Here is an 11634-nt window from a genome sequence, read left to right as displayed (position 1 = left end):
TAAAAACTTTCTGACTGTACTTACCACATTCTGAGGCATTTCAGTGAGGAGCAGAAACATTCCATTAAATCAACTCCAGTCACATAAGGTTTTGGTGCTCTCCTTTTCACCTTTTTTTTTTTTTCCCACATAGAAACTTAATCTTGCAGGGGCTAAGTGAATATAACTTAGATTAAATTACTACTTTCACAAACAACTCAAGAATACTTAGTTCTTCTCCCTGTTCATTAGTTTCTATCTTTATATTTCTTATCAAATATAAAATTAAGAGAATTTATATCATAAATTCTCTCAAATGCACTTAAAATAATTTCGTGATTAAAAAACTAATATTATCTGCCTACGCTAGTCTGAGTTTCCTACATTAGCCTACAATTGTAATTTATTCACTTTGGGGAAAGAAGAAAAAAGTTTTAAGTAGTTACACTCCATTCATTAAAATCCTTTATTTTCTAGTGTCTAAAATATTTCAATATGTTTAGGAAGAAAAAAAATCCTCTTATTGTGAGGTTAATAATGTATTCAAAGCATTTTTCTATTATTTAGTGAATTTAAAAAGCACATACAGAAAGAACACAAGTGGTAACAGAAAAGTGAGGATCATCTAACCCTACCTCACAGCCTAAGAAAAGAATGCTATCACTTGTTTCTGTGAGGTCATCAAGTGTCAAGGAGAGAGTTCCTCCATGGGGAGCTAACACCTGACATTTTGCACAGAAAGGTGTCTCCCAGAATTACCTCACACTCTGCATAGATATAGAGATTACTCCCATCTTCAGTGAGTTTGAGAGGGGCCTATAAATAGGATCAGGTGAGGTCTGAATAAGCAGTGATGTGTATCTGATCTTCTGATCCAGAATGAAATGAAAACATAATTACTTAACATGCAATGTGCTTTTAAAATGCAGAGATGTAATCCTTATATTATTTTTGTATGTCTCTCATTTTTACCTTTGTTTAGAGGTAGCATCCTGCCCTATTAAGTATGTAGATATGGAGAACATTAAATAAGAAGATAGCTTTTCATTATTTATTTAGGCAGAACATACAGTACTTGAAATCTGTGGGTTGCCATGAGGTTCCCATGGCAACTCTTCTATGGATAAGAATGCCTGACTAGGCTGGTAGCCTTGCTGTTAGCATCACCAGCCATAGCATCATTTGCGGATACGGTACTCTCCCCAATTCTGCGGTTTCACTTTTCATGGTTTCAGTTACCTTCAGTCAACCATGGTCTGAAAATAGTTGAGGTAAAATCAGGTATTTTGAGAGAGAGAGAGAACACATTCACATTACTCTTACTACAAAATGTTGTTATAATTGTCCTATTTTATTATTATTGTTGTTAATCTCTTACTGTGCCTATTTCCTAAATTAAACTTTATCATAGGTATGTGAGTATAGGAAAAATCATGGTGTATATATATGGGGTTGGCTACTATTTGTGATTTCGGGCATCCACTGGGATCTTGGGACACATCCCCCAAGGCTCAGGGGGAACTACTGTATCATCATCTTAATTTTGAAAGTTAACTTGTAAATGAATTTTGTATATTCTCTTACTGCTCTGCAAATCTAAGGTCAAGCAAAAGTGATGTTTATTTGCTTTAATACATTTCCACTGAAAGAGGAAAGGAACTAGAGACAAGATTTTAATCTTTCAGTTTTGTTTTTGGTTTTCCTATTTTTGTTTCCATCAAGTTAAACTCTACTATGGATTTTTGTAACTCACAATTGATGAGCTCTAGCACTTTGTAGCGTAGTTATTTACATATTTAGTCTTAGGAACCTGAAACCGTAATCTCTAGGGATTTATTTATAGTTTTAAAAAATGGACTAAAGGCCTACATAAAAATGGATAGAGCTGCTTGAGTTCTGTTTCTCCCTCTATAATAACCAGAAATTGTATTCCTCTTCACATATTAAACACCGGAAACATTTTTAAAAAGGTAAACTCCAAAAATTCCTTTTTGAAAGTTCCTCAGAAAACTCCTTATTAATTTATATCTGGCAAAAAAATCTCTTTTTGGTAGATTTCTGGACATAACTTCATCTATTGCATAACTACCTTTTGTTTTTTTCAGAAGTGACAAGTGTTGAATATATACTTCTAGATATAAAGCTGAAGGACTGATTTGGTGTTAAAGAAATAGGTGAATATGAGTCAAGTTAGAAAGGAATTGAATACCAGAGGAGAGGGAGGAAGTAGTGGGAAAATGTCTTTGACGGTTGTCAGCCCATTTGAAACATTTAAATTCAGAGTGCTATCCCTAGAAAATTGGAAAGTAGGTTAATTCTTTAACCACCATTATTCCCTCCCCATCTCTGAGCATAAAGTAAAAGTAATCTACAATCCTTATTGTTCTTCTATTTTGTTTTGTTTTGAAACACAAAATAAAATGAAATAGAACGAGCTTGAGCAACTGGAAGGATGGAGTTGTCATAAACTGAGGGAGCAGAACTGTCCAGTGGTGCAAGTTTGGGATGAATTTAGAATTCATTTTGGACACGTTAATGTATCTATTAGTCATTAAAGATGTCAGGGGGTTTGTGCATTTCTGAGTCTGAGTGTCTGGAAGAGAGATGTGTACATAGAAGGCCGAGGCGGGTGGATCACGAGGTCAAATGTGACCCTCTGGCTAACATTAAACCCCGTCTCTACTAAACAGGGAAAAGAGCCGGGCAATTCAGAACTTGGGAGGCTGAGGCAGGAGAATGGCGTGAACCCGGGAGGCGGAGCTTGCAGTGAGAGATCACGCCACTGCCAGCCTGGTGACACAGTTTTGCTCTACCTTAAGAGACAGGGAAAAGAGAACAATTAGAAAAGAGGACTGAGAAGTATAGCCACTGCTGGTGTTTTGCTTTAGGTAAACGGCATTTCTTGGAATGTGCACTAGGTGGCTCATCTGAGAGTGAGCCGTGAACTAGGAGGAGAAAAAAGTAAGAGTTTGGTGTCCTGGAAGCCAAGTGGGAAACATTTTAAGGAGCAGAAAATTTTATCAATCACGCAGTTAAGTATGATGAAGACTGAGATCAGACCATCATAGTTTGCATTGTAAAAGCCATTGATGACTGAAAAGGGCAGTTTCCACTAATGGAGGGGGAAGCCTGATTAGAATAAGCTACAGAGGAAATGAGAGAAGAGGAATTGGGAGTCTGAGATTATTAATAATTTTGCAAAAGAAAGCAGAACACCTCAGTAGCCGGTGAAATGGACCAAGGCAAAGATTAAAAAAAATAATAATAAAGGAGAGATAATAGCAATTTTACAAAAAGGAAAAAATGGCGAGGGGAGAAAGAATTGCTAGAGTTCTCTCTCTCAGTAAGCAAAGGCAGTGCACAAATGAAGTGATTAGCTTTAAGTAAAAACACTCTGTAAAGAAGGCAGTCATAGGACATTGAGGAAAAAAGCAAGTTAGTAGGTGAACATGGTGATGGAAATCTGAATGTGTTTGAGGTATCACAGGTTGGATTCACTGGAAGCAAATACTGAGATGGAGTTTGGAATACTGAATATGTGTTAGGGATCAACACTTAGGGAAGGGAGAGAGAGGAAACAAATGGATGAAGGAGAAATTCAAACTACAGTACATGCCTGGCAAAACTTAACCAACCCAAAGACAGCTCTGGATCTGTTCCTCCAGCCTTTATGCTGCCCTCAACCACTCCTGGAAATGGACACTGGATTTGGGCTTCCCCTAGAAGGGTGCATTCTGGGATCTCCAAAAGTGAGATGGACTTTATAGTTGCTGAATGCTGGAAGACATCTGCTGATCCCGGCAGCTACGGTATAAGGCTGTTTTTGTGAAAAGGGATGTGGATGATACAGCTCTGTGTCCACCCAGTGGAATTGTTTCCATTTTCTCAGTACAAAGAGGAAGCAAAACTGCTACTATGGAGTGAGGAGGGGCAGTGAAATCAGGGAATGGAGGGCTTGAAGGTTGTACAGGAGTTATGAAATTGTCACCTTGGTGAGTGACAAGTGAATGGACTAGGAAAAAAATACTGCAGCTTTAAAGCTCCCTTTTAGGTTTGGTAGTTATGAATCTCAAGTGATACCAGACAGCATGAGTGTTGGGTATTCTCTGATCACGTTCAACTCTATATGTGTAGATTCAGGAGCAGAGTGAGAGAGAGGAAGAAAAATTGAGACATCAAACCATTAGTAGGAGGCCAGATTATTTAGAGACTTGTCAGTCATTTAAGGATCTTGTCTTTTGTTTCCCAGTTAGATAGCAAACACTTCAGGGTTCCTTTTAATCCTTTTGGTTTTGAGAAATAATACATATAGATAGATAGATAGATAGATAGATAGATAGATAGATAGATAGATAGATAGATAGATAGTTCCACAGAACATAAGTGCATAGCTCAAAAAACTATCACAAGGCGATCACCCTTGTTACCTTAGTCAAGCCAAGGAAGAGAGTACGGCCAGCACAGAGACGGTCCCCTCTGGTCCTCTCCCAATTACTATTCCCTTCTCCATTTTGATAATTCCTCTCCTAACATTTATGGTAATCCCTTTGTTGTTTGTTTGTTTGTTTGTAATATGCCATCAAAACTTTGTAAGGTTTGTTGGTTTTATTTTTTCATCTTTTCAGAAATGCAATTAGACCGTATATCCTTTTTTGTGTCTGGCAGTTTTGCTCTCCATCATGTTTTTGAGATGCACCCACATTGTTGCATTTGTAAGTTCAGCTGCTCACAGGATCAGACTTGAAGCTTGGTTTTCAGAAATTTTAACCCTGCAGCTACAGGAGATATTTCTGTGTGTGTCTGTGTTTTCCAGGACAATTACAGAAGTTTCCTGGATCCCTACTGAGGTTGTGGATTAGGATTTAAAGCCATGAACTCATCTTTTCCTTCCTCCACATCCTGCAGTACACTTAGTAGAAATCAAATGATGCAAAGTAAAATTCACTGGTAAAGATATCTGGACCTGGGGTATGTGCTGTGGGAAGATTTTTTTTTTTTTTTCCATATGGCTTCTACTTAATAGAGGACTACTCTGATAATTTATTCATTTTTGTATCCATTTTTGTAAGTTTGTTTTTCTAGAAATTTGTCTATATCACTTACATTTTTACATTTTATTGGCATAAAGTTATTCATAATATTGTCCTATTTCCTATGACGGTTATCTTAATTATAAAAATGTAACAGTCAACTAGATTTTCCTCATAATGTCATCATAAATAAATTTCAAAAGGTAGGATCATTAGGACCACAGGCATGAAAGACTCTGTACATCTTTTTCTAAGTTACTCTCAATAAAGTTTGATACTATCGGTGGTATAGGACAATAATTTTTTTGAAGTCTTTGCCATACTCAGTATGATAATCATGTTTCTATTTATTTTTTGTCAGTTTGATATACTCAAAATAGTATTCTTAATTTTATTTTTATTTCTTTAGGTTTATTTGGAAGGTTGGGCAATATTTTTGCAAATTTTTATTGGTATTTTTTCGTGTGTGACTTGGCTGACACATCCTGTAGGTTACATTTTGATTTAAATGATTAAACAGGCAAAATCTACCAACAGAAAAAAAGTCAAGTTCTTTCAATATGACCACTGACCAGTGTTACTAATAGGAAATCACTACTGAAAATACAAGTTGTACCCTTTATAATGTGTACAAATGCGACAAAATCTTGCAGCTATTTTGCATAATTCTTCCCTATCAGCTTTATTTGTAGAGATCTATTTCTATGCATAATTTTCAAAGTAAAACAAAAAACTACATGTTTGCCAAATTATTATACTAATAACATCAATATGACACTAAATTGCCTTGTGAAGCAAAATTGATTTATTTAATAAACCAATAAAGTCTAAGTTCTTGCTAAACTTATTCTAAATAAATTCCTAAAATTGACACTATATGGCAATCTAATGATGCATCATCAGTTTTTGATTGATAGTGAGTTAATGTTAATAAACAACAATCCAGTTTCCAGCTAATTAATAGGTTCAAAAATGTTATGAAGTTTTAACCCAGTGCTGTATACATAAGTGAGACCCTTGAAAATGTGTAGTTTAATTATGTAACTGCTACCACAAGTGTCCTTATTATGGAATTTTGAGAAAATTATAATTGGATGAATAGAAAAGTGTATCACTGAGTTAACACTGACTTATTTTTGTTCGTGCATGTGTGTGTATGTGTGTGTGTGTGAGAGAGAGATCTGTATTACGGCATATGTGGGTATTAAATATGTGCTGATTAGTTTCTAGCAGAATTTCTTAGCACTAATGTCTCCTTAAATATAACAGTTTTTTTTTTCCTTAGTCTGTGTTATAATATTTCTTCTTCTCTTTGTCAATTCCAACTTTTGAAAATCCTGTGGTTTACTAGTGCCTTTGAGGAAGCCTACAACGGTGGCTACAAGCTCAGATCCTGGGATCAGACAACTCTTGTGTTCCATATGATTTCATCAAGTACTAGCTGCAAGAAATCAAACAAAATCTTTAACCTATACAAGTCTTCACTTTTCTTCCTTATAAAATGATAATGTTAACTACCTCACAAAACTGTTGTGAAGATGTAAACACACCAAAGATGCAAAATATATCTTTTTTTCAGGGACTACCACTCTACCTAGCCACTCAAACCATAAATAAAGCCGAGAGTCATTCCAGACACCTTCCTTTTGCAGCCCAATCCCTAACATTACAAGTCCTGTCAATTCATGTCCCATCACTTCCAGGATAAAATCCAAACTCCTTAGAAAGGCCCCAAAGGTCTCCTGTCACCTGACTTCCAATTACTTTCTAGCTCTAGGAATTGTTTTCTTCTGTTCCATCCTTGTACAGTCTTCATACCCGTCATACCTATCTATCTGCTGGTTTCAAAACATGCTGAGCTGTTTTACAGTTCTACAGCTTTTCTCAGGTTTATCTTTTATTTTATAAGATTCAGCCCTAAGATCATGTTCTCTGTGAATTATTGCCTACCTTCCTCCTCTTCCCATCTTTACCTAAGGTGGAGCAGACTTTTCTCACTTCTATGTTCCCACTATACCCTGTAAAAACATATACTGGTATTAGAGCACCTAGTATCCTTATTTATCCATTTTCTACTATTGCACTCAGGATTGCATTCCCAGCATCAAATGACTGACCAATAATAAGCACAAAACAAATGTTCATTGAATGAACGAATATATTAAGTTTCAATGGCTCTCTAAACCTAATTTCACTAGGTTGGTTCATTAACAGAAATATTAACAGCAACTTATATGTACTTCCCCACTTGTTGCTCCAAGAGATTTACAGGTTTGTGCTTCTATTTTTTTTTTTTTCATGTTTTCAAGTAAATCTAAGTACATGACCTCAGATGACTTTCTCATCCTGAAGCTATTTTACAAAGTAGAGAAAACTAGAAAGGGAAAGCAAATGTCTCCTAGGATACTAAGTCTTCTCTTTATTCTTTATTTTTAAACTCCCTAGAAGCATTATATATATGTGTGTGTGTGGATATATACATATTATATATGTATATATGTATATATATATTTTATATATATATATATATACACACACACACACACATCATGCATTATTCGTTGCCGTCTGTAAAGGTCAGCACTCAGGTATATTTATGGATAGAACAGCATGGATACACTCTTACTGAATGATCATAGAGATCAACCCAAAAACCTTGCAGCAGATTGATTATCCTTAATCATTTGGTAGCCAAATTTTGGTATCATCCAAAGTTCAGTTTTTTTAAGCAAATTGTATTATCCTAGGGAAAAAAATAATTTTTCTAAAATGCTGTTATTTCCAAATTAGAGATGATAGGGTCCTCTCAAAACCAGTTCCAAGAAAAAGAGAATTCATGTTCCATTTATCTTTCGGAGCCATTTTTGATGAACAACTGACCTGGAAATCTGTGCTAAAATAGGTTTATGATACCTTGTGAAATACTTTCAAGTCATTAAATAAAAAGAATCCTCACTAATGCTTGTCGTGATAATCTTGAATCCACACATATAAACCACTATACTCTAGAAACACAAAGAATTCCAGGGGTGATGAATCAGAAAGTGGCATCTAGAAACAAGGTTTCAGTTACTGTCTCTCAAGTAGCTTCTCTGTACTAGAGTAGGGATAGGTGTGATAAAACAGCGCTGGTCCTCAGATAATACTCTAACAGAAAAGATGATTTAAGCAATCAATTACAATAAAATGTCATGAGGATATGAGAATGGAAGTAGAGCACTGTGTGAGAAATGAAGTCTATTCTCACATCTCATGTTACATTCACAGACAGAAATAAAACATTTTTGGCCAGGAGCGGTGGCTCATGCCTGTAATCCCAGCACTTTGGGAGGCCAAGGCAGGTAGATCACCTGAGGTCAGGAGTTTGCGACTAGCCTGGCCAACATGGCGAAACCCTGTTTCTACTAAAAACACAAAAATTAGCCGGGTGTGGTGGCACATGCCTGTAGTCCCAGCTACTTGGGAGACTGAGGCACAAGAATCACTTAAACCTGGAGGTAGAGGCTGCAGTGAGCCAGTATCGCGCCACTGCACTCCAGGCTGGGCGACAGAGAGAGACCCTGTCTCAAAAATAATAATAATAATAATAATAATAATAAATAAATACAACTTATTTTAAATGAGCATTTGTAAGGGTCATTGCTACTTGCCCACATTAGTAACTGTCATGACATATCTATCCAGTCCAGCCAGCTATGTGAAAACGTACCTGGATGGGTCCTTTGACTAGAACTTTATGAGAACTAACAAAATATTAATTAGCATGATTGAATCTACTTTTTTGTAAGGGCAATTTATACATCTTGCTTTTCTATAACAAAAATAAATTATGCAACTCTAAGACTTACCTACAAACTTTCAGGTCCTCTAAGTAAATGGAGAGACACCTTAGTCTATTAGGCCTATGAGAAGGTCTCATTCTGGTCTTAATTTCTCTCCTTCCAGAAACTTTTCTGAATGATTTTCTATGTTCCATTTGGATCTTTTCCTTTTCTGTTGTTGCATATGGGCATTTTTAAAGTATTTGTAGAATACTTTAGAAATAAGTATTCCTTATTTCTAAATACTTCCTTAGAATTTGTGTGGACTTGCTCAGATTTCACTGTTGATCACAATATGCCTGGAATGAACTTTATAAAATAGAGACCAACCATGACACGTGTTCAGCTGAATATAGTGCCCCTTCTTTTAATGTAAGAATGATTTTCTATTTATGTCCTAAATGACAGACTCTCTGTCTCCAGCCTCTTTTTCTGTCTTCAGATACTACTTTGAAAACAAGATGAAAGCCATGGAATCTCCGAGAAAAATGTACATCTTACAGACTTTCAGTGAGTTCTGGAACACCAGGAACCTAGAGTCCACACGAATGAACAGCAGTTTCCTAACCTAATGCGAGAGACTTAAGATTTCTTCTGCGTCCCATGATCTTCTAATAATTGTCTTCTTAGCAAGACTAGACACAGCTCCAAGAAATGTGCACTACCATGAATGTCTTCCAGCTATCTTCTATGACAGCATTTCCCAGTGCATTCTGTGGAATAATGGTACAGGGTGATGTTCTATGAAGAAAAATAAATATGGAAAGTAATATATTCCACAGTCCGTACATTAGATTGCCTACACAACAGCAATGTGCTGTAGTTTAATAGGATTTGAATGAATAAAATTAATGCTCACAGCTATTTTCTTCTGCCGGCAAATATTTTTCTGACCATAATCTTGCTAAACAGAATTCATCTGAACTTATGTTGTTGCCAACAAATATACGAACAATTATACCTAATCAAAAACAAAAACCAAACTGATGTTCAAGAAAATTAATCATTTGCTTTGAATAAATCAGCTATTAAGAAAGCTTACATAATTGAGTCTGACAGTGCCAAATCATGTCTGAGATGAAACACTGCATGATACATAATCAAACAGATATTTGCAAGAGCTGTGGGTTGGGGGAGAGTGCAAATGTTTCCCAGCACTCCTGTATGCCATGGGAGCACACAATAAAACACTTGAAGAACTGCAATAATAAAAGGTTTAAAGAGCTGCAATAATAGGTTTTGCACACTGTAGTGGCTACTGACACTGAGAACATTTTAGAAGTTCATCTCTATCATCTAAACACTACACACCACCACAATCTATTTATTACGTCTTAATAGGAATTCTATGCTAATATTTTATCCCTTTGCATCTGCTGTTTTACTATTTGGGTCATATCTCTTGTTAGAAACAATGTTTGACCCATCTATTCTCAATATAAATAAAAAGCTTTTACCACATAAACAAGGTCAATTTGTTCTGTTTGAAAGATGGAGTAATGGAACTAACTGTAAGATATGCAATGTAAAATTTATTCCCATTTCACCTTTATATGAGTAGAAATGAGAGGTACTCAACCAAAATATGCATAACAACTACGCTTTCTGTACTAGCCTTCAAATAAATACGTATTTATACAAATAATAGTGTAAATGTATGCTTTCTATAGAATGCAAAGAAAATATTTGATGTTTTTCTTTATGGCTTATTTTCATTATTAAGTATTTTACCATTTGATACACGAATTTGTACTTTGTTTTCAGGTAATTGCATATATCTAGTCTGCCAATGACAGCAATTTATCATTGCACAGAGTCAAAAATGAGATGTAATTTTATTGCTGCTAGTAGCTCAAAACAAGTACTTTGGTCTAATTTATTTATTTATTTATTTTTGAGACGGAGTCTCGCTTTGTCAACAGCTGTAGTAGAGAGATCTAGGCTCGCTGCAACCTCCGCCTCTCGGATTCAAGCAATTCTCCTGCCTCAGACTCCCGAGGAGCTGGAATTACAGGGATGCACCACCACACCCAGCTAATTTTTGTGTTTTAGTAGAGACGGAGTTTCACCACGTTGGCCAGGCTGGTCTCAAATTACTGACCTCAAGTGATCTGCCCACCTCAGCCTCCCAAAGTGTTGGGATTACAGGCGAGAGCCACCCTGCCCAGCCTGATAGATAATATCAAGGGAATATTTCTCAAGTTTAATTTCAGCTACACTACAGAAAATAGTCCCTTGGTTTTCTGGAACAGAATTGCACGTAATCCATTTCCATACAGGATATTATCCATATCCTAATTTATATCCATATAAATTTAGGATTGGACTGGGTCACAAAATGAGAAGTAAAAAAAAAAAAAAAACTTTTGAAATATTGGCAATTTATCTGCAGAAAAGGACACAAATACATGCGTTTTTTTTTTCTTTTGTATCCTGAATGCACTAAATCATAAACAGTGTAGCTGCAACATTACCTGAAAATAAATTCTTGTGAATGATACTGTTCTTTATTTTTTATATTTTCCAGCTTGCATTACTAAAATTATCTATTTTTTAAACATTTAGACCTCAGATTATTGGTGTTAAACATGAAATGTCAGACTGAATATTTTATGAATGTATATTGTGTGAACATGAATTCACTCTACAAATTAGTTTTTAATTCTTTTTTAAAGATCTAATATTTAATAATATACTAATTTGCTTTCCTTAGCACTTAATTATAGAAGTACATGACTACTTATTTCCAAAAATTCTAAATACCCTGAGCAGCTTAAGATTGTGTCCTAAGTAAAGAATTTCCT

The 11634-nt window shown here is 35.6% G+C and overlaps 1 long non-coding RNA gene across 2 annotated transcripts; it reads left to right on the top strand.

Moving 5' to 3' along the window:
* The first annotated feature begins 974 nt into the window (after positions 1-974).
* LOC126955372 (uncharacterized) lies at positions 975-9694 on the top strand. 2 transcript variants are annotated; one of them, XR_007725910.1, is made up of 2 exons: positions 975-1250; positions 9273-9694. It is a non-coding gene; the product is annotated as an uncharacterized LOC126955372 (long non-coding RNA). The 2 variants fall into 2 exon arrangements; XR_007725909.1 differs by having other exon boundaries at positions 9254-9694.
* Positions 9695-11634: the final 1940 nt, after the last annotated feature.

This window comes from Macaca thibetana, chromosome 5, assembly GCF_024542745.1.
Source record: "Macaca thibetana thibetana isolate TM-01 chromosome 5, ASM2454274v1, whole genome shotgun sequence".
Classification (NCBI taxonomy): Eukaryota; Metazoa; Chordata; class Mammalia; order Primates; family Cercopithecidae; genus Macaca; species Macaca thibetana.
The sequence above is the reverse complement of the archived record's forward strand: the minus strand, read 5'-3'. Positions and strand labels throughout refer to the sequence as shown.